This window comes from Hipposideros armiger, unplaced genomic scaffold, assembly GCF_001890085.2.
Source record: "Hipposideros armiger isolate ML-2016 unplaced genomic scaffold, ASM189008v1 scaffold_377, whole genome shotgun sequence".
Taxonomy (NCBI): domain Eukaryota; kingdom Metazoa; phylum Chordata; class Mammalia; order Chiroptera; family Hipposideridae; genus Hipposideros; species Hipposideros armiger.
In genome coordinates, this window is record NW_017731727.1 from 730,353 (window position 1) to 735,222 (window position 4,870).

At 41.1% G+C, this 4,870-nt stretch overlaps 1 long non-coding RNA gene across 1 annotated transcript in view; it reads left to right on the plus strand.

The window, feature by feature from the left end:
- Positions 1-4,870, plus strand: part of LOC109393337 (uncharacterized) — a 21,573-nt gene extending 16,703 nt beyond the window's left edge. The window contains exons 4-6 of the long non-coding RNA XR_002126239.1: positions 253-340; positions 1,467-1,511; positions 4,705-4,870. This is a non-coding gene — a long non-coding RNA (uncharacterized LOC109393337). The remainder of the gene's footprint in view (positions 1-252; positions 341-1,466; positions 1,512-4,704) is intronic.

Sequence of the window (4,870 nt, forward strand, 5' to 3'; positions counted from 1 at the left end):
AAAAAAAAAAGTTTGCCAACATTCTATCCTCTTTTCGTTTATTTTCTCTTCAAGTTGAAGACTGTTGGTTTTGGGCTATCTTTAGGTCACCCCCCTAGTTCCGCCCCAGCTATCTACTGGGTTATTGGGTCTTCAGTCTTCCTCAACTCTGTAATGCCTTAAACGAGTAGTCTTTCTTGAGTTACTTTTTTTTTTTTTTTACTCTGGGCTTCCACTAGGTCTTACAGTCATCATTTCTGTTTTGGATTACAGTTTTCTTGATTTGCCGGGATGCACTGTCAAAAGCAAAGAAAAGATATGGAACCTGTTTGTACCTGGAGTTTATTGTCTGACCACGAAGGTGAGTAGCTGAATGAGGTAAGAAAGGGTATAATCTAGAGAACACTGTTGTTTCTCTTTCCCCTACTTCTACTCCTCAAAGACTTTGGGATTCTTCTGAATCTTTAAAATTGTGTTGCTTGTGTATAGGTGTGTGCATATTAAGATATTTCATGGGTACAGTATTTACCCATTAATAATCTCTTGAAAATGTGTCCACAATTTTTGTGCTTCCCAAAATGAGGAAAAGGACAGAAAGGAGAAGAGGCAACTGTGGTTTCTACGGTTTTCCATAATCCCATAAACATTTATAATCATAAAAGACCCTATGCTGTAACCACAGATTCTCATAGGATACAGAGCAGAGTGAAGATTATACTAGAGTTCTTCCCCTTGTGGCGGATTCCTGAACTCCAAGGAATGTTTAATTATGGGGAATAGAAACTGCTTATCTTCCACAGACGACTCACTGCCCATTTCTGTGATATTTTAGTATCTGCCTCTGTTGACTCTGCTTCCCCCCCATCCACCTAGTTCCACCTTCTCCCAACTATATGTCTCTCTTTTGCTTTTAAAGTTGTGCAAGTACTAAAAACTTACAGTAATGTGGAAGGGTGCATGTGTGTGCGCATGTGTGCATTTTTATCTATATACCGATATACGTGTTTGAATTAAGTATGTGTGTATATGTATTTGAATTTAGGTCATTGTACAGATCTGTCAAGCTAACATCAGCAACACCTTATTCTTTCTCATTAACAAGGTAGACTTTACCGAAGCTCCAACAAAATCAATAGGCTAATGTTCAATGGAAAGCAAAACACCAGAAACAGTCACTTCAAATAATACGTGCCCCTTTAGGTTTATGCCTAAAATTTTCCTTATTGAAAATATAAATGTAAATGTTTACACCCTAAATATATCTGTGTGAGAAGTTCTTACGTTTTACTGTATGTTAGATGTTAACTATAAAATGACTTTGTGGGTAAGTTGGAAGCGATCTGAGGTGACTTACTTTCTTTGTTGTAGTTCTGTTTGGGGAACAGCATGGATGGCTGTTACCATGTGGCTGAATTTCTTTATATTTCATGTTTTGGCATGAAGGTGTATTTGTGCAACTCTTACCCCCAACTCTTCTCCTCCCACAGCTGCTTCAAGTTCTCTGGCTTTGTTTTCATGGAAAAAGCTTACAGGTAGATATATTTTCAGTTTTACTTTCTTTTTCTGTCTTGGGAATAGTGCCTTTCATGAACCCTGCTTCTCATTCCCACTCCTCTCCCACATTCATTGGGCAGCAGTCATTGATTTTTTTTGGTACGATGACGCCCCAAATTGTCATAACAAATAGGAGTTTTATATCATATAAAATAGATATTCAAGTGGTCCTGAGGGGACCACTGATGGTGGTGGTCAAGCACCAGGTGTATGAAACTTTATGTCAAGAAGAGACCAGTCTGGGGCCGGCCGAGTAGCGCGTTGGTTAAGAGCTGGCTTGGGACGCCAGAGGGCCCCAGTTCGGATCCCACATATGAGGGCTGGTGACACTGCCCTCTACAGCTAAGATGCTGAACAACAGCTCAACCTGGAGCTGGGCTGCCGTGAGTCACTGGCGACTGCGTAGGCTGCAAGCCCCTGTGGCAGTGGGTTGCCATGGGCTACCGTGTGTAGCCAGCAGCCAGTGTGAGCGGCCAGCAGCCACCATGAGTGGCCGTCCAGAAGCCGGCGACTGATGCCTCGCCTGGGAAGAGTGCAATGATGGTGTCAACTTGGGCCAGTGAAGCAACGTCCTCCACAACTAGACTGAAGAACAAAACAACAGCAACTTGTCTGTTCCCCTTCCCCAATTCCCCAGCGCTGTTCCCATCCCCCCAATTCCCCAATAAAAATCTTAAAAAAAAAAGAATAGACCAGTCTGCTTCTGGAATGATATAGACCAGGGGTCGGCAAACTTTTGAGATGGAAGAGCTGCCATGTCTGCAAACTGCGGCTCGCGAGCCACATGCGGCTCTTTGGGTACGTACATGTGGCTCTGAAGTAAAATTGAAAATGAAAATAAAACTACCATAGTTTCATTTCTAAGATTTTTAAAGGCTATTATTCACATAATGGTGATTATGTAAAAATGTATTTATGGCTCTTGAATAATTTTTAAATTGTTGTGAGGGACAGTATTGGCTCTCCCAGGGGTCGGCAAACTTTTGAGACAGAACGTACCCAAAGAGCCGCAGGTGGCTCGCGAGCCACAGTTTGCCGACCCCTGATCTAGATTAACGTCAACAAGTAACAGCTAGTGGGCCAAATTCAGCCAGCTGCCTGTTGTTGTGAATAAAGTTTTACTGGAACTAGCCATGCCCATTTATTTACATATCATCTGTGGCCACTTTCGCACTAAGATAGCAGAGGTAACTGCAACAGAGACCTCAAAGCCTAAACTATTTATGGGATTTTACAGAAAAAGTTTGCCAACACATCCAAATCGGCATTCCCCAAACTGAGTTCAGAACACTATTCTATTAGTATTGTAGAACGCAGAACTCTATTCTCCAGGAGTTTAGTAACTTTGCTTTTACAAACGGGTTCCATGGTCTTTTAAGACCAGAAAATCCTGGATTGAACAATGTTAAATAGCCTTTTTTTTTACTGTAGGTCATCTCAGAGCCTTTCATGTGCTAATATTTACTGAGAAACTCTAAAATGCAGTAGAGTGTGCGTGCCTCTTAACTCACTTGACCACAGAACATGTTTTTCTCAGCTCTCCAATTAATATTTTGCAAAGCTGTGTTACAAGAAACACTTATTTGGGAAATGCTAGCTTAAACATTCACTTAACAGAACTTTAAACTTCATAACAGACTCCTTGGATTAATTTTGCTAGTTGCAGAAGGTGAAAGGCTATGTAGTGTAGTATTTAAGCACATGTACCTTGGTTTCAGACAAACCTGAATCTTAATTAAATCTCTGCCACTTACTAGCTGTCAAGCCTTGGACAAGTTACCTGATGCTATAAGCAGGACTGGCTATATAATTTATGGGGTATGGTACAAAATGAAAAGGCAGGACCCCTTGTTCAAAAATTATTAAGAATTTCAAGATACCAACAGCAGAGCATTACACCCAGCACGGGTCCTTCTGAGCATGAGAGACCTGTGTACAGATAGCACACCCATGAACTCGTGATCCTGGCTGTAAGTTCCAATTTCTATAACTATGAAACCTACTTCATGGAATGAAATGAGAAATGTATGTAAAGGGCCTAGTACAGTATCTGGAGTAGAATAGGCAATAATAAATGACTTATGTTTAATTCAAAAGCATTTATAGCCACATTCAATAAATATTTATTGAGTGTCTACTAGTGCCAGGCACCACGCTAGGACCTTAGGGTACAATGGTGAAGAAGACAGATACCATCGCTGTCTTCATGTAGATGGTTGGTTAATGTGAAAGACAGATAATTTAAAAAAATAAAGATGACAATCACAAATTGTGATAAGTGCTATAAAGGGAAAGCAGGGTGCTGGTAAAAGGAATAGTAGAGATAATCTGCTTTCAATTGAGTGGTCAGGCATGTCCTCTTCTAGAAAGTAATGCTTACATTGAGATCCGAAGGATGAGAAGGAGCTTTCTGTGGGACAAGCAGGAGGAAGAGTGTTGCAGGCAGAGAGAATAGCTAGTGGAAAGGCCCTGACATGGGAAAAAAACATGACGTTAGTGAAAAAGTAAAAGTAGGCCAGCGTGGCTCTAGTGTAGGGACCGAGAAGGAGAATGGTATAAAATGAGGCTGGGGAGGAGAGAGAGGTAGGGCCCAGTTCATCGCACATCTTGTAGGATAAGGTAAAGATTGTGCATTTTATACCAAGTGCAATTAAAAGCTCTTGAAAGGTTTGGGGCAGGCCAGTGACGTGAGGTAATTGATATTTTTAGAAGATTGTGTTGGCTGCTGTGTGGAGAGGAGCCACAGACAAGCAAGAGTATATGCGTAGGAGGCTATTTCAGCACTCCAAGAAAGAGTTGATAGTGTCTTGTACTTAGGTGGCATTTGAAGGTGTAGCGATAGATAAATGGAATGGAGGCTTATTTTGGAGGTATAAATGACAGGCCTTGCTAACTGATTGGATGTGGAGGATGCAAGGGAAAAAAAGAATGACTTCTAACATTTTTATGAACAACTGGGTGACACCATTTTCCTGAAATAAGATGCCCGGGGATGGTTTTTTGGGAGTGGGAGGCAGCAGCATAGGAATCAAGAACGCAGTTTTAGACATGTAATGTTTGAGGAGCCTTTAAGATACCCCAGTGGAGATGTTGGTGTTGGTGGTACTAGCTACAGTTGTTTGCGTTGTTGTCTAGTATTCTGTGATTACTAACTCTTGGTCACCTCATTAGATTACCAGGAATTATTTTGAAAACATCTAAAAGAAAAGTACCTACAAATAGGAGTCAATAAATGTTGTCACCATGGCAAGCATATGGAGTCACGACTGCTTGTTGTAAAAGAACACGGCATATCAGAAAAGACATCGTGCGGAATTCCTCAAAAAGATCATTTTAT